Here is a 27998-nt window from a genome sequence, read left to right as displayed (position 1 = left end):
CCCCATTATGCTAGTCCTTTTATAGTCATTCATTCAAACCATTTTGAGGACCTATGTATGCATGGCACCCTTTTCATCAGGCAGCAGTGATCCTCCTTTCATTCAACAGCTATCTGTTGATATGACAGATCATGACATTGTCCCACATCCAAGGTACCACTGCAGACGCTGCAGGGAATACAAAGATGATGTGGACCCAGATCCTATCTGCATGGAGTTTGTGGTGCAGGCACACAGATGATAGAAACATAAATAACTTGAACTCAGCTGGGGAAGGGCTATGTGCTGCCACACAGAAGTAATATAATAAGCCAGGAAGAATAAAGGGCAGGGAGGGACTTCTTCCTGGAAAGATTAGGAATGGCTCTCCTGGAAACATTGGCCCTTCAGAGGCGGGGAAGAGTTGGAACCCAGAAATAGGAAAGAAGGGCACGATAAGCAGACACAGGGTATGAGTGTCGAACAGAGTAGTAGTGAGAATTAGAAACCAGGGGACAGAGGTGCTGTCATCAAACTGAGCAAGGCGCTGAAGTGCTAGGCTAAGGAGCAAGTTTTTTTCTGTTGGCAAGGGCCAGATTAAAAGGCTTGGAGCATGGGAGTGACACAGTTAGAAATATTAAGCTGGTAACTGTCTGTGAAACAGTGAATGGAGGAAGCATCTGGAAGGGACATGAAGGGCCTGGACTGGGATAGTGACTAAGTGACACAAGGTTTTACTTCTCAGCAGGGTAGATCTACAGCCATCTGGCATGGATGGCAAACATGGGGGCAACTGAAAAAGTGCTCTGAGGAAAAGTAGCACTCAAAAACCACCTGCATCTGAGGTGTAAAATAAATTTTGCCAATTTAACCATTTTGGTTTACCCTTTGGATAGTGTTCATGGCAAGGCTGAAAGGCAAGGAGTTAGGGAGGGAAAGGGAAAGTAATCAGGACTCTGATAAGCTAAAGCATTATCAGGTGACATTAAAATCCAACAAAGGGTGAGTAGAGACAGTTCAATCACCAGTGTTTCTTTCCACTAATTACTGTTTCAAACTAATTCATTGAGTAAAGAAATTAATGAATTCAATCATTATAGGTATATATGGAACCATTTATTTTCATGGCAGACAGCCCTGCACATCTTATAGCAGTGAGGACATAATTCCCTTAAAGCACTGTGCAATAATCAGTCTTCACCAAAAATAAAAGGTTTGTTTCATTACAATGAAAGAATAGCTGAGCCGGGTGCAGTGGCTCATGTCTGTAATCCCAACGCTTTGGGAGGCTGAGATGGGTGGATTGCTTAGCCCAAGAATTGAAGACCAACATGGGCAACATGGTGAAACTCTATCTCTACCAAAAATACAAAAAATTAGTTGGGCACGGTGGTTGGCGCACACCTGTAGTCCCAGCTACTTAGGAAGCTGAGGTGGGAGGATCACTTGAGCCCAGGAGGTGGAGGTTATCGTTGTAGTGAGCCATGATCACAGCACTGTACTCCAGCCTGGGCAACAGAGCAAAACCCTGTCTCTAAATAAATAGTTATGGCTTAAGTAAACAGGTTTATTTGGTTTGTGTACAAATACATTCAGAGATAGATGATCTAGGGGTGATACAATGACTAGATGGTGTCATCAAGGACCCAGGCCCCTTCTGTCTTTCTGTTCCACCATCTTTAATGCTTTCTCATAGTGACAAAATGACTACCACTGCTCTAGTCATCAAATCTACTTTCCACACAGAAAACAGGTGAGATAGTAAAGGGCTGGGAGGCCACAGCTATTGGCTTTCCTTAGGAAAGCAAAAGCTTTCCCATAAATCCTCTCTCCCTCCCTCATTGAGTGGCACCTGTGTTTCATTGGTTGGAACTGGAGCATGTGTTTCCCCCACCTTCAGGGGAAGCTGCAAAATGGAGTTTTTAGTTTTACAGCCTCTGATATAAAGGAAGATAAAGGCGAAAGGAGCTAGAATAAATCAGTGAGCCAACCTACAATACCACTAAAAAGTTAAAAATAATCCTTTCTTCTGTTTGAAAAGATATGGTAAAATACATTTGCAAGTAATTCTACCAAAAAATGGTTAGAATATTTTAAAAGTGCTTAATAATATTAGCTACTTTTCAGTAAGCACTTTTAATATACCAGACTCTTTGTTTACTTTGTATCTAATTCTTCCAACAGTCTTTTAAAATGTGTGAAAGAAACAGAGGCCCAGAGAGGGTCAGGGACATGCCATGAATCCTAATGCCAGTAAACAAGGGAGCTGAGGTTTGAAATAGGTTCTATTTTATAGGATCCCTCCGTAATGACAGGGAATTGAACCAGAACTTATATCCAAAGAAGAGTTAAACCCCTCTCTCAAAACAGCCAGAAAATGTATTGACAATGACTGTTAATGTGAACCTGCAGGTTTTTGCTGATGGAGAAGCAATGATACCTGTTAAAAGGTAAACTGAGGCACAGTTTGAAAAAATTTGTAAGAATTTATTTGTATAGACAGCTAGTGATAAATTGAGCAACTCCAAGTGGGAATGATTCAGGGGATCCAACAAGAGAACACGAGGGGAAGGGTTTTCTAGGGCAAACACAGAAGGAAGTAAAGAAAAGAAAATATTTAATTGGTTACCATTATACAATTGCCTTATTTGATCTATCCTGCTGGAAGGTTCTTAGTTATATGTTATTTGGCAGCTTCTGATTGGTTGTTCTTAAGTCTCATTTTTTTCTTTAATATGGGGATTTATAAGAAATAGCACAAGTTTTGTTTATGTTTGCAAATCAAGCAAAGTTCAGATCACTTATGAGAGACTAATTGGCTTTTTCTGCTCAGAGATTCTTCAAGTCTGGTCTCTATTTTAATTTACCTTTACATGTTTAACTAGTCTTTTTAAAGAATAAGCAATTTATTTTTAGGAGATGTGAAGAACTAACATACTATATCAAGTGTGACACCAACTGGTTACAAATTTTTAACTATTTTAATCACTCACCTCTGTAATGTAGGTATGAAAATTATTTAGTGCCGGCTGGGCACGGTGGCTCAAGCCTGTAATCTCAGTACTTTGGGAGGCCAAGGTGGGCAGATCACCTGCTGTCAGGAGTTCAAGACCAGCCTGGCCAATATGGTGAAATCCTGTCTTTACTAAAAATATAAAAATTAGCCAGGCATGGTGGCCCATGCTTGTAATCCCAGCTACTTCGGAGGCTGAGGTAGGAGAATGGCTTGAACCTGGGAGGTGGAGGTTGCAGTGAGCCAATATCACAACACTGTACGCCAGCCTGGGTGGCAGAGCAAGACTCTGTGCAAAAAAAAAAAAAAAAAAAAAAATTATTTTGTGCCTTATGTGTGTCAGGTGTTTCTATTTAGATTATCTCATTTCAGGTAAAGACAGGGACTTGCTGTGTTTTCTCAGATAAACCCTGAACTATGCAGTCTGACTCTTGCCTCACCCACTCCACCTTTCGTCTATTACTCATTGATCCCAGTCTGCCCTGCTTCACTCCTCAGATTCAACTGCTGTTGTCTTCCTTGCTATAATGGGCTTCCCTCATCTTCTTTTTGCCTCCTACTCAGCTGGCCTCTGGAGGGCCCTTCCCCAGGCACGACCCCAGGATGCTTCCATCTAGTTTAACCCAACCTGGCAGGTGGGACACAGGCAGATGCATAGATACGCCCCTTCTCTGAAGGAGCCCATGGAGAAAGGAGAGGAAAGAAGTCCAGTGAGTGGCCTCATTGCATCTGACCATTGTAGTGATAGGAGGAAGGATGTACAAAGGGCTGCAAGATGGAGTAAACTGCACCTGCCTTTCCATGATAACTCCAGTGGGACTGGATGAACTTGAAAGTCTGTGGAGCAGAGATTACTCCATGCATTCAAAGAAGAAATGAGGCATCTGAAATTTCTAAGTGGAGTTACAGCCATTACCAAGTTCAGGATTGGAAATTGGAGCAAGTGGATGAAAAGGCAGAATCAAGGGCTAAACAGCCAGGGAAGGAGTGGGGAACAAAATAAATTTTATCTAAACCGTTCTAATTTCTTGTTGCTCTCTCCCACCTCCGACACCCCCACTGAGGAATTTAATTTAGCTCAGTATAAAATAATCTACAGAATACATTTATTCATCAATTTCTTTTTAGGCAATTATTCTGAGATTTCTAGCTAATGTAGGGTACTCAAAGATTTAGGAAAATGTTGATTTTTGGCTTTAAGAGCTCCTATATGCAGTAAGAAAGCCAAGTCTGAATTTAAAAGGATGCCTGTGGGAAGGAAGCTTGAATGTGTGTAAGTTGTAATGTGATGCAGGCTATTCTCTTCAGTAGTCAACATAGTAGGGACTGTGTAGCCAGCACAGTGCCAGATTTTAGTAGGTGCTTTAAAGTATTTGTTAAATTAATGCATATATTAATGAGTTGGACTACATCTGTTCATTCTAATAAGTTGCGAGTGAACAGGAACTTGTTGAGACTTCATTCACTGGGATTGAATAAATAGCTTTTCAGTAATGCTTCAAGTTTGAGCTTTCAAAAGTTCATACTTTCCACTGTGGTCTCGTCTCTAACTATTGCCAATTCACAGGTTATTTGAAGGTGTCAGCAACCATGAGAGATTTCTCAGAAAATACCACAGAGTGTTGCTTCAAACAATTTCTACAATTGCTGTCAAGTTCAGGATCAAGGAGGAAAAATAGAAATAATAGATTTTTTTTTGTAAAAAAAAAAATCATGTGTCTTACCTGAAAGTTTAATTTCAAAAGATAAATAATGCTGCACATTGTAAGATATGATTTTTCCCCTATTATCAAACTTATACTTAAAAATCTGAATACAGACATCCCAATCACTTGATATATACTTGTTAATGTTTATTTTTAGGTTTTTTTTCTAACCAAAGTTTTATTTAGAGTTCATATGTTAATGACAAATTAATTCTGGCAGAAGTCCAAAAGGATGATGTGGTCTCTTACAACTGAATGTGTAATGCAGCAGTAATTTTCAACTAAACCCTGTCTGTCTCTGAAGATTTTGTAAAGCCTTAGGTGAAATCCTTTTGGCTCAATGAGCAGTTGCTGGATGACTGCAGTGCACTTCTGATTGCTGGCTCATTTCATCAGTTCAATCTGAATTCTTAATGAAATTTGATATTAAAAATATCAAGTAGTGCATTTTCTAAAATCCCATGGATAGGTAGTTCCACAGTTGTACTGCTCCACTTCATATTTTGTGAAATGATAGCCCTGCTTTAGAATTGTAAGGGAAGAGAAGAAACATAGGAAATTTCAGTCATCTCAAATTTTCCTCTGTTACTTGTAGTTGTCCAAAATGGCGCTTTCTGCAACTAAGGACTTTTTCCTCTCCCTGCAGTCCTGATCAACCTTACCATGCTGCATCTGTCCCCATCAGGGAAGCCACCTGATGGGGACAGATGCTGCCACTCTGAGATCCCATAACACCCCATTTTGAGTTCATTCATGGCAATTATGTTATTTTATAACTCTACTTCTTTATGATTCTACCATCTTTCTACTATAACTCTGTCTTTATAATTCCACTGTCTGCTTTCCTTTTATAATTCTACTGTCATTGTCAATATTTTATTTCTAGCCCCTGGCTTGGAGCCCATAAGTTCACCTTCAATATATATTTACCAAATGAATAGACTATTATTGGGTTGTGAATTTTATAATGACCCTCATTAAGTACACACACACACACACATATGTATACACACACACACACACATATATAAACTTAATATATATAGTTAATATATGTAGGGGAATAAAGAGCGGAAACAAAGCCAGAAAAAATGTTTCCACTTGGAAACCATTATTCAAATCTTCTCTGCAGTTGATCATAGGTTTCTAGTCTTTAAATTGATATAAACATGCTTTATTTTCATTTTAAGACTTAGATCTCTTGGTTCAAAGTATGAATCTTAAAGTGAACATCAAATTTTGACATTTTTTGGTTCTATACTCCCATATAGTAAATTAAAATTCCTCAAATAATGAAAATTTTAGAAATAATGTGTAGTATCACTAAACAAAACTCTGTAAGAGAAAGTATTTTGACTGAATTCTTTACTATTATATCACAATCTCCTAGAACACTGCCTGGTACACAGCAAGTGCTAAATAAATGTTTGTTGAGTGAAACATGGATTGAAACACCCTAATTACAACCTGGATTTGGAAACATAAAGAGAAGAACCTAGAAGAAATGAATAGGACCAGACAAATGAAAGCAACTCTTGTTTATCAAAGGACAAAAACAGGGCTGGTGATTATAAACTCAGAAGTCAGGGGCAAACAGATCATGGTTCTAGGCCATTCATGAGTTCTTGATCTCTTGCACACGTTTTCAAACTCTTAGGGCCTCAGTTCTACCATCTGAAAATGGCATCTCATAATGCCTGCCTCCTCAGTAGGCTGTGAGGACTGAGTGAGAAAAGGTAATTAAAGATCCAAGCACAGTGCCTAGCACAGCGAAAACGCTGACAAGACACAGATACTCTTATTATTTTGATGATACTGCCCTTGGTACCATTCAGAAGTATTATTAGTGCTATAGCCACCATATGTGCTATGTACTTTTACATACAGAGTCTTTCAATGTATTGGATTTCTGACAAGAGAGAAATTCCCATATTCCAGTGATATTTTTTACATCTCAGGAAAGTGGCTCCCCTTGCTCCTATAAAATGATGAACTGAGAAAAGTGAACATAGCTTACAGTCCAAAGAAGTGTTGCCAAATCTGTCACCAGCTATAAAAGCCCCCCAGAAGCTATTTGATAAGCTCTTGTGTTGATTTTTCTCTCTTCTGTCTTCTGATTTGGCTTCCACTCTCTATTGATTTTTTTCCCTTCTCTCTCTTTCAGCATGGTCTCAGTAGACACCAAGGACATTGACTAGGACTACCAATTTCATATTTTGTTCATGCCTATGTCATTCATGAACCTCCTCAATTTTTATTATATTCAAATAAACCTTATGCTGGTGAAATGTTGCAAGGGACTCAATGATAAATATTACATTAAACAAAATGTAGCTTGGTATGGTGGTCCAAGGGCTGACTTTGAAGTCACAAAGACCAGGGTTTGAATCCTGGTAAGGCTCTTAACCTCTCTAAGCTGAAATGTCTTCATCTGTAAAATGCAAATAAAGATAACTGACTTGCAAGATTAATTAAGGATTATAGATAATACATATAAAGCTCTGATATCACATGGGTGGTGAAGTAAATTACATCTGTAGTTATTAGTGTAATCTACAGTAGCATATACTTTAAAACAGTAATGATCTATTCAAAATATGTGCTAAATAATGACAAATAATAGCTTACATTCATTGAGCACTTCACTGTGCTGGACAACATCATGTACATATTAGGTACCCAGTGATCAATTCTCTTCTATTGCATGCTCAGTCATATCTAAGGTATATCTATTCAAAGTGATGGATTCCATAAGAAACTTGAAATCCAGTTCTGAAAGCTACTCATTACTTTTCAAAATGTCTAAATCTGGAGACAACACCAACAGCTACTTATTTTAATGATGACATTTTTCAGAAGAAATGTCAACCACAAATCTGTCTTGGCAGTTGCATACCATGTTATTTTCTATCATTTTACTTTTCAACATTGGCAAGCGGGAGGATTGCCTGAAGGATGAGCAGCTTTCAAGTTTTTATCAAGAGGAGAAAAATGGAGTCAGTTTACTTCTGTTTTTAATTCTTTCTATGTAAAAATCTTATGCTTCCTTGTTAAAACATGTAATATTTATGCAGGGATGTGTGTGTGTGTGTGTGTGTGTGTGTGTGTGTGTGTGTGCGTGCGCGTGTGTGTGTGTGTGTGTGAGAGAGAGAGAGAGAGAGAGAGAGAGAGAGAGCAAGTACGTGCTCATGTATGGATGGGTGCTGAGGGTGAAGAATGCAGAAGAATACAAGAAGAAAGTAAAAATCATCAATTATTCTATAGCCCAGAAATAACCATTGTTAATATTTTGAGTCTTTTTCTATGCAGTTTTTCTATGCTATTTTGACAGCATGATGGTTGAAATCATATTGTGTTCTGCTTTTAAATTTTTTTAACTTAAAATTATTCACAAGCATATTTACAGGACATCAATTTGTCAATTTATTTACCCCTAGAAGCCTTAGTAGTAATGACCCAGTGTATCTACTTCACAGAGTTGGCATGAGGTTCAAATTAGAAAACACGTGATAATCCTTTGTAAGTCACTTATAGAGCAGAGAAATGAAATTATTTGTTCTCATCTCCATGTCTTGAGGAGTCAAAAGGTCCCCATTACTTAAGCATCTGCAGAGGCCTCTGCAGAGCACTCTGAGGATCTAGAAAAGACCCAAGACAACTCTTGGTCTAAGAGTTTGCAGAATGATCCCAGAGGTAAAGCTAAAACATGAAAACATTAAAGGAAAAAATAGAGGGTTAAGCTCTCTTTTTGACTACAAGTAGAACTTTGTCTTAATTATTTAAAAAGATTCTCTGATAGTGAATTCCTTCTATCCTTGGCTCTTTCCATTTGAAATGACTCATACTTCAAAAAATTATTTTTTCTTACCTCAGAGAAAATTATAATTTTACCCACAATAATGTGATTTGTCAGTTGAATAGTAAGTTTCCTATCCCCTGAAAAAAAAGAGGAAAGAAATAGCCTATTTTTGTAAATTTAGATTATTTATAAGGATTGGTTTAAATTAAAACCAGTGTTTGTACTGAGGGAAAAAAAATCTTGAACTTAAAAAAAAGAAGAAAAGGAAAAGAAAAAAAGAATTATAAAATAGAGAGCCCCTTAAGATTCTATTAATTCATATTACAGAAAAAATTAAAACTATTTGTTTTTGCCACAAGCCAGTAAGGGATATTTTTTCATGATTAACATGTTAGTATGGAAAATCCATATGTAATGTGTTTGGTAATGCCTGGAAGTTAGAATAATTTTTATATATTTTCTTATCCTTTTCTACAAATTTTTACATGTATTCTGTAAACATTTTGTAAAAAAATTTCTGTAAATTTTTAATATGTATACTACTGATAATCTGAGAAAAATGGATAAAAATGGTTAAAAACAGCATATACTTGAAAGTAAAACATAACAGTAAGCCAGCCAGCTCAAATAAATGAGAATGGGAGAATTCAGCTCAAATAAATAAAACATTGCAATATGATATCTACAGGAAACCAATGAAATATTTTCCATAAGGGAAAGTGCATGCATAACTTATTTGAACTTTTGTAAACCCTCTCACTATGTAATTCACTAGCTTTACTTCATATTATTTATTTGATTTCCTAGTATGTCAAACAGCTGCCACATACAATGGCAGTGTTTTTTCCTGCCTTCATGAAGTCTACCAGGAATTAAAAATACCAGAAGTTGTCCAAAGTTAAACAACTTTGTCAGAGCCAGGAATTGAATTAATAGGCCAAAGGATAAACCTTGAGTTGGCTAGAGCTGAGAGATAGATTGGTAAGGGACCAAGTAGAGATTACCAATATTCAGAGGAAGATGAAGAATAACACAGGAAAGAGGTCAAATGAAGCAGTCAGCACAAAGAGAGGGAAATGGATTTTATTAGGGGCCAGCCCATACAAAGCACTAGGTTGTTCCCCATTCATTAATTAAGTATGCATTACCATTGGCAAGTAGAGTTGAATAATATCGACTAGAGACAAAACATCTGCACCAAAGCAACGTCTTAGAGCTGATAGACAGAGAAGAGTCAGAGAGGGGACGAGAAGGTGGTCAAAGATGTGAGAGAAAAGGATAATTGGGTATCATCGATACTAAATTTAAAATGTTCCAAGGAGAGAAGTTTCAACTGTCCAAAGATGCTTCTCTGAGAAGTCAAGCAAGATGAGAATAGTAAAAGCCTGTTCATTTCAACAGCTGGCAGGAAGTTTGTGAGTTTTATCATCTATTGCTTGTTTGGTGGATTGAAAGAGACAGAAACCAGGATGGAGTAGGCAGAGAAGTTGGTGGGGGCGGGTGGTGGGGGGGTGGTGGTCAGAAAATGGAGTTGGATGAGCAGATGCAGAAAACTCAAGACATCTGACGGCAAAGGAAAGAAGACAACAAAGACAGCAGTTAGAAGGGGATGGAAGGGACAGAGGAAAGAGCTTTTGGTTTGTGTGCTGGTTTGTTTTGGTTTTGTATTACGTTGGTATTGTTTTTGGGAAGGACAGAATTGAGCATGCTTCAGTGCTGGAGGAAAGTACACATTTGAGAGAGTGAGACTGACTTTTAATCTGTGAATGTAAGCAGCCTTGTTGAAAAGCCTAGAATAGATCAAAACCAGCAATTCAACTAACTTCAACAAATAGGTGTTATCCATACGGGCCAGGGATCAAACATGAACAAGATAAACTCCCTGCCTTTTAGAAGCTACAGTTTGGGGGAAACATGCTCATAGGAGGGATGCTCAGGCAACAGGGAGGAGGCCATAATTAAAATGTGACAAAATACAGTCCAGAAGAAAATTGCCAGAAAAATAAAGACCAATGCAAGCCCACAAGCCACCACAAACTCTCCCTTCTAACTTGGCCTCCTAATGCTCCCTGTCCAGTTTTCCTGTCCAAGTTTTCCCGCTCACTTGAGATGCTCTGGCTCTTCTGTTCTATCTTTCTGATCGTATCTTTTGCTGTCACTCTTATTTTACCTCTTTCCCCTGACTACTCAAGCCTCTACCAGTCTCCTCGGTTTCTGAATTCCTTTACTACTTAATGTTCGTACCAGACATTTTGGCTCTTAAGTATTTCCTAAGAGGCAATGTGGTAATACGGAAAGGAGCTCTAACTTTGGTCTCAAAGTGACCTGGTTCAAATCCAGCTTCTATCACTTCCTACCCATAGGACCTGACAAGCACTGTTTAGTTTCTCCATCTCTAGAATGGACAGAAAAGTTTACCTTTGACAGTTACTGTCAAGAGTAAGTGAAATAATATGTATAAAGCAACTTATACAAAGTTTGGGCTCTTAACCCAGATTGTGTGTGTCATGAGCCTGGTGTATTTGTCTGTTTTCACATTGCTGTTAAAGGCATACTGTGACGGGGCAACTTACAAAAGATAGAGGTTAATTGGACTCACAGTTCCACGTAGGTGAGGAGGCCTCACAATAATGGTGAAAGGCAAGGAGGAGCAAGTCACCTCTTACGTGGATGACCGCAGGCAAAGAGAGCTTGTGCAGGAAAACTCCCACTTTTCAACCCATCAGATCTCATGAGACTCATTTACTATCACGAGAACAGAGCAAGAAAGGCCCGCCCCGATAACTCAGTACCTCCTACCAGGTTCCTCCCAGGACACATGGGAATTGTGGGAGTTACAATTCAAGGTGAGATTTGGGTGGGGACACAGACAAGCTGTATCACCCTCCTCTGCTGTGGCATCATGGGTTGGTGGCTTAACACTCCTATGCCTCAGATTCCTTCTTATAAAAAAGGATTCTTAATTGGTATCCATCTCATAGTGTTGTTGAGAAGAATGGGGCAATAGGAAGAATAAGGGAATACACATATGGTGCTTAGAACAGGACCAGGCTCTTAGGAAATAAATGTTTGTTGTGATTTTTTTTTTTTACTGCCATTATGTTATCACAGTAAAGGATAGTTTACTTAAAATGTTTGCAACTCACCCTCAAGCAATATTGACTTTCTAGTTTTCAGATCACTTCATTTCAGTGAGCACAGTGTTTTAATTTTTAAAAACGTCTTTTGCATTCTTTTGATTTTTCTCTTATGTGGTTTAAAAAGTGGACTTTATTATATATGCTTCCTCAATTATAGTTCAATACTTCAATACTTTAAAACTGCCATTATCTGTCCAAGCATATATTTAATTAAATGATCTGGAATGTCACAACTCATGAACCACTGGAAAGATCACTGTGTGTTATCAACTAATCTTTCTTCATAGCTTATACTTCCTTGATAAGTATACCAAAAATCCCAAAAGATTATACATAATTATGAGTTATAAAATTATACATTATGCAAATCACAATTCCTTTTAAAAAGCACCCCAACAGAAAACTTTCTCTAAGCAGAATATTAAGCATCAATGCACAGAAGAAATAAAAATGATCATCAAACAAATTATAAAAACTTTTTGCAAGTCATCAGAAAAATCAGTAGTAAGACTCCATGTTTATATGTGTCCTATTAAAAGAGATTGCTTTAAAGCATAATGTTCAGTGTTGGCTGGTAATATAAATTGTTGCCACTTTGAAAAGTAATTTGATAATATGAATCAAAAGCCTTAGCCATGTGCATGCCCTTTGACCCAATAATTTCACTCTTAGAAATCTGTCTTGATGCAATGACCGTAAGAGAGGATAAGTGTTTATGAAGAAGAATGTTCATCAAACACATACTCACTTCCTTGGTGATCTCATTTACCCTTATGTCCATAAACTCCCTGTACAGTGCTCACTCTCAAATTTATATTTCCAAGCTCGACCTTTTCCTTGAACTCTGGACTCCTATATGCAACTGCCCATTGACATCTCCACTCAGATGTCTAATAGGTGTCTCAGATGTGACACGTACAAACTGATCCCCTGCCTTCTCAGCCCCTGACACATACAACCCTATGCTACTCCCAGCCTTCTCCATCTCTATTGGTGGCACCTCTGTCCTTCTACAGGGGTCTGAGCCAAAAGCTTTGTGACCTTTGTTAATAAATGCTGTTGGTTCTTCCTTCAAAACATATCCAGAATCCCACTGCTCCCAGAGCGTCCACCACTACCACTCTCGTCCAAGCCGCACCATCTCTCTCCTGGATCCTTGCCATGGCCCCCTAACTGGTCTTCCTGCTTTCAACCTTGTCCTCCTGCAGTCTAGTCACATAGTGGCCCAAGGAAATATTTTTAAAAGCTAATCAGATGATGTCACTTTCCTATTTAAACCCTTCAGTGATGTCTACTCTCACTCAGCATTAAATCCAAAGTCATTCCCATGGCCCATGAGTCCTTCTGTATGATGTGGTATCCTGTTCTCTCTCTGACCTCACCGGCTCCTGCTTTCCTCTTTGTTTATCCCACCTCTCTCACTGCCCGCCTCTATTCTCCGATGCCCCATGCACAGTTCCACCTCAGGGCCTTTTGCTTACATGCTGTGCCTGGATGGACACAGGGCTTGCTTCTTACTCCCTTCAAGCCTTTGTTCAAATGTTACCTTCTCATTGAGATCTGCCTTGACCCACTATTTACAATGCAACGCCCCTTAACCACACTCATGATTCTTTTACCTGCTTTATTTTTCTCCAGGACATTTATTACTTTCTAGTATACCATTTAATTTATGTTATTCATTGTCTACCTCTTCTGGTTAGATGGTAAGCTCCATGAAGGCAGAAATATTTTTTGTCTGTTTTATTCATTGCTGTGCAATGCCTAGAATAGTGCATGGTATGTGGAAGGTGTTCAGTAAATATTTGTTGAATGAGTTAATAAATTTACAAGAGCAAAAAAAGGAAATTACAACAATAGAATTGTCAATTATATCACGGTGCATTCAAACAATGATATGTTTATGTACATTAAGAATTATGTTTTCAGAGACTTAACACCATAGAAATGTATGAAATTAAAAATTATCTTAACACATTATACTTTTAAGTTTTATTTTTTTAATGGACATATAATAATTGTACTTATTTATGGGGCACATAGTGATATTTCAATACATATAAGGTGCAGTGATCAGATCAGGGTAATTGGCTTATCTGTCATTTCAAACATTTATCATTTCTTTGTGTTGGAAACATTAACTATCTTCCTTCTAGCTATTTGAAATTGTATGATACGCTATTGTTAACTATAGTTATCCTGTAGTAGTATGTAATTCTAGAACTTATTCCTCCTATCTAGCTATAATTTTGTAGCCTTTAAAACATTTTTGTACTATCCCCTTCCCCCTGCTCTTCCTTGCCTCTAGCATCTTTTTTTTTTTTTCTTTTTTTAGATCAACATTTTTCAGCTTTCAACTGTGAGTGAGAGCATGTAGTGCTTACTTTTCTGTTCCTGGCTTATTTAACCTAACATAATGTCCTTCTGTGTTGCTGCAAATGACAGGATTTCATTATTTTTTATGACTGAATAGTATTCCATTGGGTATGTATACCACATTTTGTTTATCCATTTATCTGTTGATGCACACAGGTTGATTCCATATCTTGGCTTTTTTGAATAGAGCAGCAATAAACATGGGGGTACAGCTGTCTCTCCGGTATACTGATTTCTTTTCCTTTGGATAAATGCCCAGTAGTGGGACTGCTGGACCATACAGTGTTCTGCTTTTAGTGTTTTCGAGGAGCCTCCGTACCATTCTCCATAGTGGCTGTGCTAGTTTACATTCCCAACAACAGTATATGAGCATGTCCCTTTTTTCGCACATTCACCAGCATTTGTTTTCTTATTTTTTAATCTTTTTGATAACATTCATGCTAACTGGGTCAGATGATACCTCTTTGTGTTTTTGATTTACATTTCCTTGATAATTAGTGAAGTTGAACATTTTTTCATAAATTTGTTGGCCATTTGTCTTCTTTTAAGAAACGTCTGTTCAGGTCAGTGGCTCATTTTTTAATTGGATTGTTTGTGTTTCTGCTGTGGAGATGTTTGAGTTCCTTTTATATTCTGGATATTAATCTCATGTGGATGAATAGTTTGCAAATATTTTCTCTCATTCTATAGGCTGGCTTTTTACTCTGTTAAAAAAAAATTTTTTTTTCTATCACCTGGGCCGAAATGCAGTGGCACGATCCTAGCTCGCTGCAGCCCCAAACTCCTGGGCTTGGCCAGTGTTATCTTGTTCGTTTCATCTTGAAGGAAATACAGCAAATTCTTTACTCTGGTGTTCTCTAGGTCAGCAGTCTCCAACCTTTTTGGCACTAGGAGCCAGTTTTGTGGAAGACAGTTTTTCCATGGGATTGAGGGATTGTTTCAGGATGAAACTGTTCCACTTCAGATGGTCAGGCATTAGTTAGATTTTCATAAGAAGCATACAACTTAGAACCCTTGCATGTGCAGTTCACAACAGGGTTTGAGCTTCTGTGAGACTGTAATGACACTGCTAATCTGACAGGAGATGAAGCTCAGGCAGTAACACTCCCTTGCCTGCTGCTCACTTCCTGCTGTTCGGCCCAGTTCCTAACAGGCCATGGACAGTACCAATCTGTGGCCTGGGGCTTGGGACCCCTGCCCTAGGTGACATTTCCAAGAGGTTTATTTTAACTCTTTTATTTCTAAATATGCACGTTGCTTTTATAATCAGAGGGGTTTTTTTTCCCCCAAAGGCCATATAATTCATGTTTCTTTTCAAAAAATATATAATGGCACTGCTTGGGTTATGGGTGCACCAGAACCTCAGAAATCACCACTAAAGAACGTATCCATGTAACCAAACACCACCTGTTCCCCAAAAACCTATTGAAATAAAAATAAGAAGAATGAAAAAAAAAAAGCCATGAAATGAAAATAAAGTCATTATAATAATTATAGCTACTATCATTAAGAGTGTCAGAGACTTTATGCACAAGGGCTGGGTCTTCTATGCACATTATGAAAGAGACAGAAAGAACAGTTTTGTAGTCACATAGGTTCAGATCCTACTTAGTGTCTTTAAGCCTCTCTATGTTCATCTGTGAACTAGGCTAACAATACCCCCAGAGAATTTCTGTACAGATTAAATGAGATTAGGCATATAAAATATTTGGTCTGGTACCTAGCACATTGTAAGCCCTTGATAATTTGTAGGTGCTATTGCTATTTTTGTTTTGGTTGCCATTGTTATCTCCCACATTTAACAACTTTTAATTATAACATGGATAAGACTATTACATTTATAGAGATCAAATAATTTGTCCAAGTTCACACAGCAAATGAGTGATAGATCCAGAATTTGTTTCATTCCTGTTTAGATGTAAAGCCCATGCCAGGTCTCTCGACCACACCGTTCTGCCTCTACCTCAGGAATAAGGGTTGCAAAGTGTTATTTTCACAGTATCAAGTTATCTGTACTCAGCTGCCTTATTTTTGACACTCTCCTCTGGATGAATGTGTGAACATGAGCCATATGTCTTAGAGTTAAACTTTTAGGAAAGAACGTATGATTTTCAACTCATGGACAATTTTTAGTTTATAGTATCTCTACTCTTCAGTAATGTCAAATCATAATGATAAGACATTGTCACTGGTCTAAAATGCTGGTAAATTACTCAGTGGCTTAAAATTGGCTTTTAACTTATATATACCTTAAGCAAAAGTCTTAGTATTTTTTCCATCTTTAAAATAAAGGTTTTTGACACATATTAGCCTTCACCCATCATTGTTAAATGTCAGTGATCTATCTGTGAATAGTATCATCTTCACTTCAGAAATGCCAAGGCTCTGAAGCTATTTTTTGTTGGTCTTTGATTCCAGAATTAATCATTCTCAGGCAAACTTGTGAGGTGTATTAAAGGCTCTTTTTTTTTCCTCCGATTGAATCATGCATTCATAGTTTAATAGTTATACATGCATCCTTAAAGATTAATGTGGTTTATGGGTTGCGTATTCTTTATGCAAAATACTTCGGACCAGAAGTGTTTTTCTTGGGGCGGGAGGAAGATTTTTGATAATTTGCATATACATAATGAGATATCTTGGGCATAGGACCCAAGTCTAAACATAAGATTTATTTATGTTTTTTGGATTTTTGTTTTTTGTTTTTTGAGACAGGATCTCACTCTGTCACCCAGGCTGCAGTGCAGTGGAGCAACCATAGCCCACTGAGACCTCCCAGGCTCAAACCATCCTCCTGTCTCAGTTTCCCAAGTAGCTAAGAGCACAGGCATGCACCACCAAACCTGGCTAGGTTTTTTTTTTTTTTTTTTTTTTTTTGTAGAGACAGGGTTTCCCTAAGTTGTCCTGGCTCATTTGTGTTTTTTATATACACCTTATATACATAGCCTGAAGGTAATTTTATGCAATATTTTAAATAATTTTATGCATCAAACAAAATTTGTGTATATTGAGCCATCAAAAAGCGAAGATGTCACTACCTCAGCCACTCATGTGGACAATCTGTGATTGTTGGCATCACCATCATTCCTGACGGAATTTGTATGTTAATGATAAGAATCATTTTCTTATACTTACTCATATATAAGGACTTAATGGTAAAAAAATATATCATTATTACACTGAAAAAAATAATATGTACAGTGTAGCTAAGCAGCACAGTAGCATCACCAGAATCCCTATATGGGTTGAGCCTTCCTAATCGGAGTATCTGAAATCTGAAATGTCAAGTGTGGAGTTTTCCACTTGTGGCATCATGGCAGCACTCAAAAAGTTTCAGATTTTGGGCATTTCAGATTTTCATACAAGGGTTGTTCAACCAAAATTTATAATCTTAATTTTATGATCCAGCTCCATTTAAGAATCAAAGGTGGTTCTGTATCACTCCTTAGTCAACCTATAATATTTGTAGTTCATGTCAAGTCTAGCACGTTTGATTCATTGAAATGGTGCTCATTCATCCTCATTAAAACCCTTGTTCAAAATGTTTGAGATGACGGATATACTGATTATCCTCATCTATTCACCATAAATTATATGTATCAAAACATCACTGTATACCCCATGAATATGCACAATTGTTATTTGTCAGTAAAAAAGAAAATTATATTTTAAAATGTTTTATAAAATAAATCTATTCAAAGGAGTTTTTGTTATCCACTTTACAGATGAGAAAGTTCAAGTTCAGGGAGGCTAAATAACCATTCTAAAATCAGTTAGTGAGAAAGCCAGGCTTCGAACCAAGTTCTATCTAATTCCAAAGCCTGTACACAAGCTCCAGTACACAAGCTCAAAATTATTCAGAAGAGTATATATTTTAGCAAGATTCAGTTTCAAAATATAGAGAAATATCAAAATTTTTAGAGAAGCATTATATTAGCAAATTTTTTTTCTCTTACGAAAGCAGATGTTCCTTTTATTTTTTCCTAATTTTCTTCTACAAATAAATAATATATACTTCTCTCTTAGAATGTTGTTAGCTTTCCCCAATTATTCTTAGTAATATAATCCTCTGTTGTGATCTTGATCTGCCATCACATGTATTAATCTTTTTGTCCCCTGTATCAGCTAATCATGAGAGTTGTATTAGTTTTGGCCTCTTTATATAATCTGAAGACAAAAATGGGACCATACTGCCTTTTGCATTATATGCAGCATAGAAAAATGGTAAATGTGAATTGTTTACAATAAGAATGTACAATAGTAGAATTACTTGTATTATAAAGAAATAGTATTTTACTTTAGAGGTAACCATTGCTTTCTAAAGGTAGGAAACATTTAAGTAGTTTTAAAAAGTGTCTTGACAAAAGCATTAAGGATAAATATGTCATAAATTATTAAAGGAAAACAAGGAAGTTTTAGAGTTAAGAATACAGTCACCCTTCCACAAAACACACGTTAATACCACTGCCAATAAATGGCATTTGCAAAATGGCATTTGCTATTAATGTGAGATAGCAGCTATATCTTCTTTGAGAAAGTCATATAATTTCTCCTTGTTGCTTTTCTTCCCAAAGCAGCATCCAGTGTTGCTGAGGGACTTTTCCCCGCAGCTCCTGTTCTGTCCTTGCAGAACAAGTCTAACATGGCAGGAGCTGCCTGCTGTGAGCCTGGGAGTAGAGACTAGACAGACGTCTTCTAGAGGGTTCTGGTTCCACACTGCTGGTCCTCACCTGCTCACACCTGTCTCAAGCAACAGGTACGCAGCTTTTGTTTTCACACTTCACCTCCAGCCCTGCGGAGAATTCCAGCAGCGAGTTTGGCTGCCTAACACTTTTCCCCATAAGTCACTGAAAAGTGATTAAGCTTTAAATCTTCCTTCCTGAAAGGAAGCAACTAACAAGTCATCCCCACATTCTCTCTCTCACAAACTCACTCACAACCTCAAAGACCTACAGGCTCTCAAAGTAAACTTTCACACCATGCAGAAGAAACTACAGACCTGGGGGGACTTACATGACAATTTATTTTCCAATTTTTTGCATGATTACTAGATAATCCACCGGGTTTTAATGAAAGGAGTTTTAAAACTTTAAAGATGAAAATAAAAATTAAAATTTTAAAAAACTTCAAAGATGGATCAAAATTCTCAAAGGGAGCAATGGATAGAATGGAATGGAAATACCGAATGACATTCTTCCTCTTGGCTGTTCTCCCATTTAGTAGTCTCTTGTACTGGAAAGCCACAGAGAGTGGAAGGAAAGAAGTCTTTTACCTCACTGTGGGCAAAAAGGGAATGCCAGACTCCAAGCCTAGCCCGGTCCAGCTTGGCAAACCTGCCAAGCAGTGCCAGGCCAGCAGCTTGGGAACCAGGTTCTGGGACCCCCATCCTAACTGCATATAGCTTCGAGACAGGCCAGTGCCTCCTGAATCATTCAAGCGCTCCTGAAGTTATTATGGCTGTCCATTGCTATCCTAAGTTGTTGATGAGTGCTGTGCTTTGTTCTACAACTTCTTTCTGAAATATTCCTTTCCCAGTTCTGTTTTCTTCTTTCTAAGTCATTTATGTGTGACTGGATGTCACATTTCATTACCTACTGACTTCATCCCATGCTGATCCAGAAAGGATGTGGTTATGGAAGGGACTATAAATATTTATACTCCCTTTTCATTTGCATGTCTTCACGCAGTTAAGGCACATCTCCCTTGCAGTCAGAATTCTGCTTAGGCTCTGGTTCGTGGTAATGTGGTTTTGTTCCTAACTACAGTTCTCACATGACCAGGAACCCTTCTTGGCACCATTTAGAGTCTTCCAAGGACATATTTATATGGGTTATTTAAAGGAACAGTCCCACCCTGTCCAGGAGCTGGTTATCTAGTCTATCTATTCTCGATGCAAGAGGAGGCAGGGGCCCAATATTATAATTTTCCCTGAAGCCAGGAGGTCTCCAGGTGGAATGAATACTTTATAGCACTGGAGATGCTATTTGGAAAGGATTTTCAACCCAGTGGCACTATCAGGCCTGCTGGTAAGTCCCTTCATATCTTGAGTACCTTAATCTGGTTAATTTTTTTTTTCTCATGGTCACTCACCCCACAGGCATTTGATCATTCACTTGAGAGTATGGGGCAAAGAATGTAGGCTTCCAAGTTGAGAATATGTAAATGCTGACTTCTGACTTAACTGGCACTGGAACAATTTACTGTCCGTCTGGGTCAGCTTGCTTCTCTACAGACAGAAATGAATAACTCCTACTCTACAGGTTATTAGGAGGACTTTAAAAGATAAGGAGCTTGGCATTTAATAAATGGAAATCTCTATGATTACACTGCTCCATAGATAGTGTGCAGACTAAAGAATAATGGAGGGAAAGGAAATAGTTATTAAGTTCTGATACTTATTAATACTCCTTGGAATGATCCTTCATGGGAGAAGGAAGAGGGAAGGAAGTAACAGAATTAGGTGATTTAATTGGTCCTACCAAACTGCTTGATCCTTACTAATTCGACATGTGTTGGTAGCATGGGCTTATCTTTGATAAACCACTTCAAATAATACCACGTACTTTCCATCACTGTCACTTACCAGACCTGGAATAATAACACTAGATTTAAAACACAAAAAATCCCTTTGAAATATTACAGTGAAATTTAGAAAAGCGCTTATTGAAATTCTAACAACAAAAATTGCACAACAAAGAGAAATGGGTGCCATTTTCTCTTTCACAGTAAGTTATGAAAATGAAACCATTAACCCAATCATGCTAATAATTTTTATGAGCCCTTAAACACCAAAATGTCAACATCCAAAGACTTCCCACACACCACTCTCACCCTTTTCATGGAAAAACAGTTATTACATTTCAACACTCGGGGGAGTTAAAAGAAGAGTCATCTTCAACAAACTAGACTTGTGGTTAAATCGCTATGTTTAATATTCTGAAAAGAAGTATGATTCTTAGTCATTGTTAATACATTCAACTTATAGTGTCAAAATATCAATGTTTCGTAATGAACTTCTAAACCTTATTTTTTCTTTGAAGAAGAAAAAGTATCTACCAAATCACTTTGGATATATAAGGACTAAAAATTACTTATGCAAAAATTAGTATTGGGTAAAAGAGACGTTGGGAAGTCTTGTAGCCACCTAAATGTCACAATTTTTCAAACATTTTAATGTTTTTTCTACATAAAATGTGTGCGTGTGTGTGTACATATGAGATGAAAGTATCTTGTATATATGAGTACCCAATTTTTGTTCTTAGAATTTTAACATGAGCATTGACCAATGACAAATCCCACATAAACACCATTTCAGTGGCCGCCTTGTATTCTGTCATAGGGATCTATGTCATTTGTTTCACCATTCTTTTATTCTTTCATGTTTAGGTTTACAAGTTTTTACTATTATGAAAATGTGATAAGCAGGCCAGGCGCAGTGGCTCACACCTGTAATCCCAGCACTTTGGGAGGCTGAGATAGGCGGATTATGAGGTCAGGAGATCAAGACCATCCTAGCCAACCTGGCGAAATGCCGACTTTACTAAAAATACAAAAGTTAGCTGGGCATAGTGGCATGCACCTGTAATCCCAACTACTCGGGAGGCTGAGACAGGAGAATTGCTTGAACCTGGGAGGCGGAGGTTGCAGTGAGCCGAGATAGGGCCACTGTACTCCAGCCTGGCAACAGAGCGAGACTTCATCTCAAAAAAAAAAAAAAAAAAAACCAAATATGACAAGCATCTTTGCTTTATTCATGTCCACACTTTTAATTATTTTTTTTGTAATTGTGTCTAAGAAGTAAAATTTCTGGTTCTTTTTTATCCTCTTGATATATATTGCAAAATTACTTTCCAGAATAAGCTTGTAACCGTTTATACTCCCACCAATTGTGTAGGAAGTTCCCACTTCACAACAGTCTTGCCAGCATGGGCACTCTCATTTAAAAACAAAAATATTACATTTAGGCATAGGCTTCAAAGATGGGATAGTCTTAGATGCCATTTACTGTAACCTTTAATTCCTTGAGGTGGATTCTGTCTTATCCATTACTATAATCCCAATTGCTTACATATATTAATAGTAATACAGCAATATTTGCTGAGGAAGTGAGTGAATACATGAATTAACATATGACTGAGGCTGGGTGCAATGGCTCATGCCTGTAATCTCAGCACTTTGGAAGGCCTAGACAGGTGGAGCACTTGGGGTTAGGAGCTCGAGACCAGCCCGGCCAACATCATTGAAACCCCACTTCTACAAAAATACAAAAATTTGCCAGGCATGGTGGCAGGTGTCTGTGATCCCAGCTACTTGGGAGGCTGAGGCAGGACAATCACTTGAACCCGGGAGGTAGAGGTTGCAGTGAGCCGAAATCATGCCACTGCACTCCAGCCTGGGCAACAGAGCAAGACTCCATCTCAAACAAAAAAGAAAAAAAAACAGCAACATATGATTGAATAGATGTCATTAACAAATAGTCATCTAATTGTGAGATTATTATTCAAAATTTAACTTTGTATTCCCTGAGGTAAATTGTAAATGCTTTTGAAGTGACCATAACTCTTCATTTTTAAATCACTGCTAAATCTTAAGCATTACACTGTAATAAGTATATCAGAAAAGCCTACTTAAAAATATTATTTTAACATCAAAAATTGCCCAAGAAACTATATGTATGCCTTTCAGCCCATAAAATACATATATAGAGTAAATGTGTCATTTCTGAGATTTTCACTTAGAACACTGTCATTTCCCAGTGGAATTAATTCTAGCTCAGAGTCTGTAAGAACTCACCTGAAATTAGATTGGTATATCAGTTTCATTACTGAGGCATGTACCAAATATATAGAAATTTAGTTTTAGCCTTTTATTTGCACCATTGTCAGTACTATCTCATAATAATTCAAAATGAGGTTTGCAAATCTCTTTAAAACCCAAAACTGCTCAAAAAAAAGCTGATAGGAGTTTGTCCTTGAACAGTTCCTAGTTTTGTTTTTCTTGGCCAAGCAAAATGCCCTTGGGCTTGCTCTTACTCTTCCTCTTTTACCTTGCTTAATAATAAAGTGTCCAATTAATTCTCTAAGTGGTTATCATGAAATCCTCCCAAATAGAATTTCCTTTGGATTAAAGTTCTCATTGCATTTCAATTCAGTTCTTTTATGCCAATTGAAGTAATGCTTTTCTTTTTTAGAACCAAGCGAAGGAAGCCTAAAGGTCAGATTTAGTAATACCCCTTTCAAATATGTTTTATATTCCTGAGTCTCCTTTTCTATAAGTACGAGTTTGTTTTAAAGAAAGAGTATATATTAGAAAAACTTAAAAGTTATAATTGAGGCCTAGGTGGAAAGATCACGTCAGGCCAGCAGTGCGAGACCAACCTGAGCAACACAATGAGACCCCATCTCTACACAAAATGGGAAAATTGAGCTGGATGTGGTGGTACCTATCTGTAGTTCTAGCTACTCAGGGAGACCAAGGCAGAAGGATTGCTTGAGCCTAGGAGTTCAAGGTTACGGTGAGCTATGATCTCACAACTACACTCCAGCCTGGGCAACAGAGTGAGACCCTGTCTCTTAAAAAAAAAGTTATTGAAAAATCAGTTAAATATTCACTACATTTATCTGATTTGTCAATTTTAATTATATTAGTAAAAGCATTCTTACCAAACTCCTAAAATTAATTATTTTCCTTTTGACATGGGCCTACGTAACCTCACTAAGAAGGTCACTATTTATTCTGTGCTTATTACGTGCCAGGCAATGAGCTAAGTACTCCTGTTTATTCTCATTTAGCCCTCTCAATAACACTATAATATAGGGTATTATTAGCCTCACTTTATAAATGAGGAAACAGGCTAGAGAGACTTGAGGATACTTGGCCAAGTCACTGAGCTGAAGAGCCAGAGTACCTTGACTGATTCAAGCCAGGTCAGACCTTATGCTCGTGATACTTGGAGGTAACACACAGTTGTGCAGATCATCAGCCTAAAGCAGGAATTTCAAAATAATTTTATCTGGCATGCCAAACTCGATCAATAACCCACTTACATGCTGTGCTGAGGCAGGTGAACAATGTGAGTTCTATCAGAAAGAGTGTCACATTCTGTAGTTAATGCAGGAAAAGGACAAGGACACAGGGCATGCGTGCTGGGGATCTGCCATCCCAGGCCTGAAAGAAGCAATATGCAAACAGGTGGGAACGAGAACAGCCTCAGAGCTGTACTTTCCTAGGTGCTGATGTTCCGAGCCCCATCTCCTACCTTCTCCTTGGGCTTTGTTAAATGTGGCAGGTGATTTTCTTTTTACAATTCCTATAGGCTACAAATATTTTGATGAACTGGATATTCAGCTGCTCTCTAAGTCTTCTTCCTAGGTCCCTATCTGGGAGTATTTGCAGTAAGTCATCTATAGAGCTGGGAAATGGAATCCTCTTAGTGCTGCACTCAGCCCTCTTCTCCTACGCCACACAGTGGAATGCAGTTCTTTAGAGACGCTGTGATAATCAAATAGATCCAAAGCATTGGTTCCATACGGGAGATAGTGTAGTACAAACGATCATGGTTTGGAATATGGAAGCCTGCGACTAACTGTTCACCCTGCCACTTGCTATATGTGTAACCTAATGACTTAACATCTGAACCCTGGTTTTCTCATTTGTGGGAATGAATAAATCATGTTAATATTCATTTCCCTAGGCCGCTGTGATTCTCCAGTGAGAGAATGCAGGTACAAATGTATCAGAAACTATCAAGACCTCATTATTAGAGATTGGTGTAGTAGCTAATGCTGATATTTTTTAAATGTTTGGCAGTGTCTTATGAAAAACACAGCAGTAAAATTCATACTGCAGTGTTGAACACATTCAGCACAGCTTCAGACTCCTGACCGTGCATGAAAACTCCAAGAGGACACCACCGGTTTATGTCACTTGAGACTCCAGACATTGAACAGTAATTAGGGAACATGACAGTAATTTGATTTAAAGTCTGCAGCCACAGAGCTCGGGCTCCATCCTTCTCTCCTCACTCTCACTCAGTGCAAATCCAGTGGGAGGGCAAGTATCTCGGAGCAGACTCTGATGTTGTTTGCTTGCCAGTGATTAGAGAAAGTGAGCCCACCTGGTCTACAGTTTTGCAAAACCAAGCCAAAAAGCAAGCACTTCAGTGGACTCAGTGCCAGAAAAAGAAAACAACAAGCAAACAAAAACCTTGTCTTTTTTCTCTTTATTACTGTCTTCATGAGTAGTACATGTAACTATTTCTATGGGTCTTCTCTTTGATTTTTTTTCTCTTTGGTTTTCGAAAAGAACCATTGACATTTTGATATTATGTTTACTGAGAGGCTGCACAATGTCAGCCAAAGTAAAAGGGATATGAATGAAATAAAAAATACAGAAGTCTGTCCAGGCACAGTGGCTCACACCTGTCATCCCAACACTTTGGGAGGATGAGGCAAGAGGATCACTTTAGTTCAGGAGCTTGAGGCCAGCTGGGGCAGCATAGTGAGACCTCCTCTCTACAAAAAGATAAACAAAAAATTAGCTGAGCATGGTGATGCATGCCTCTAGTCCAGCCTTGGGAGGCTGAAGTGAGAGGATCGCTTGAGTCTGAAGGTTGAGGCTGCAGTGAGCCAAGATGGTGCCACTGCACTCCAGCCAGGGAAACAGAGTGAAACTCGGTCTCAAAGAAAAGAAAGGAAATATAGAAGTCCCACTTTAATCATTAAGTGATATCATTAAATAACACTGGTCTGTAGTAAAGCTGAAATAAGCAATTATGTGACTCTACTTGAATACATAAAGAAATATGACAAGAATTTGCCCCCAAAGTATGAAGCAGCTCCTCTCCCATCTTTTGTGAGCTGTTTCTCCCCTCAGACTGTGTTGTCTTTCTTGGTTTCTCTCTTGACTCTTCTCATACTCTTTACGAAAGCTCCAAACACATACATCAGACTCCCTGTCAGTGGAGTCCTCTGTACTTGGGTGTCCCACAAACAATTGAGTTTAACACAGTTTATCCAAGACTGAATTTATAGTATCTTCCCATCCCCAAACCTGCTTCTTTCCTGTGTCTCTTACCCCAGTAAATGTCAACACCATCTCCTAAGGATCCTATGTCAAAAACCTGTCATGCTAGACCACCCTCTCTCACTTAGGCCCATGTCCAGTCAGTGGCCAAGTTCTCATCATCCCAACCTCTCGATGTCTCTTCAGGTCAGCCCCTCGTCACCAGTGCTGCTGCCACTGTTTTGATTTAATCTCTTTCTCCCATGCCATCTTTTCTTGCTGACATGACTGCAGTACTCACTGCTTTCCCTTTTTCTAGCCTAATCCCTTCCAACCAATATCCACATGCTTCATGGGCAATGTGTATGATACATCACTCAACTGCTTAAAATCCTTCGGTACTTTCTTATTATCTCTTGAATAAAATGAGGATCTCTTCACACGACACTTAGGACTACTCCTTCATATCATCTTCTGACTGTACAGAAATACTAGCGGTTCTCCAAGTGGGTGATATAGTTCCATACTTCTGTGCTTTAGGAGATGTTCCTTTGCATGTCTGGTTTTTTTTGTTTGTTTAATTTTTCTTCTTATCCTCTTAGCATCCCAGTGTACCTTTGCATGCCTTTTACCCTTTGGAGAATGCCCACTCTTTAAGCCTTAACTTGAATATCACAATCTTTATGAAACTTTTCTCCTTAGTGTTCCTGTAGAAACCTGTAAATACTTCCTTGATAGCATTTGTCATGTTGTTTTATTACGAATTTCTTTTTCTAAACGTCATGAGACAATTTTTTCAATTGCATTTTCAATAAATGCAGTTTTCTTATGTGCATGTCTAACTTCAAGGTATATGTCATCATTAAAGCTACTCTTTATGTTCTCTCAGTTTTCCAGAATGCATCAACTTCACTTCTATGTAAGCTGTTTGAGACACAGCACTTTAAAAGAATCCATGTAGGGTGTTATGAAAATTTTATCCCAAGTCTTGAATACCCATTTGAATAACATTTAATTTTTTTCATTCTTCTTAAATGTGCATATTGACAATCTCTGCAGTGTGATGACTTACATTATAAGGTCCTTACACTACAGGTGAAGAAGTATAATAGTATTTTTTTTTTTTGAGATTGAGTTTCAGTCTTGTTGCCCAGGCTGGGGTGCAATGGCATGATCTCAGCTACCTGCAACCTCTGCCTCCCCGGTTCAAGCAATACTCCTGCCTTGGCCTTCCAAGTAGCTAGGATTACAGGTATGTGCTGCCACACCAGGCTAATTTTGTATTTTTGGTAGAGACAGAGTTTCACTATGTTGATCAGGCTGGTCTTGAATTTCTTTCTTTTTTTTTTTAATTGTACTTTAGTTTCTGGAGTACATGTGCAGATCATGCAGCATTATTGCATAGGTACATACATGGAAAGGTGGTTTGCTGCCTCCATCCCCCCACCACCTATATCTGGCATTTCTCCCCATGTTATCCTTCCCCACCCTCCCTACCCCCTGCTGTCCCTCCCCTAGTCCCTGCAAACAGACCCCAGTATGTGATGCTCCCCTCCCTGTGTCCACATGTTCTCATTGTTCAACACCCGCCTGTGAATTTCTGACCTCAAGTAATCCACCTACCTTGGCCTCCCAAAGTTCTGGGATTACAGGCATGAGCCATCGCACCCAACCAGTATAATAGTATTTGAAGGTGAACTCTGATGAGTTAAAAATTCATATTAAAGCAAGTTTGGATTAATAAAAAACCTGGAGAGAGAATATGTGAAAAAAATATGCAGATAGAACTGAGGGAGCTCTCCAGGGAAGATAAAAGAGTTATTAAGGTCACAAGAACTAAGGTTGATATAATTAAAATGTCAAAAATGCTTACAATCTCTAGGCTGAGGGGAGTTTTGGATAGGCAGGATGGCAAGCTGCCATCAGTCTGAACAGAAAAGAGGTAAAATAAACAGTATTGGAGGTAGGTTATTATTCCAGCT

At 38.2% G+C, this 27998-nt stretch overlaps 1 protein-coding gene and 1 pseudogene across 2 annotated transcripts in view; both read left to right on the top strand.

The window, feature by feature from the left end:
- AK5 (adenylate kinase 5) overlaps positions 1–27998 on the top strand; it is a 295232-nt gene that overhangs the window by 76607 nt on the left and 190627 nt on the right. The window lies entirely within an intron of this gene.
- Positions 2368–27998, top strand: part of LOC119471587 — a 53049-nt pseudogene continuing 27418 nt past the window's right edge.

The sequence above is a fragment of the Cebus imitator genome, unplaced genomic scaffold, assembly GCF_001604975.1.
Source record: "Cebus imitator isolate Cc_AM_T3 unplaced genomic scaffold, Cebus_imitator-1.0 Scaffold3, whole genome shotgun sequence".
Taxonomy (NCBI): Eukaryota; Metazoa; Chordata; class Mammalia; order Primates; family Cebidae; genus Cebus; species Cebus imitator.
The sequence above is the reverse complement of the archived record's forward strand: the minus strand, read 5'-3'. Positions and strand labels throughout refer to the sequence as shown.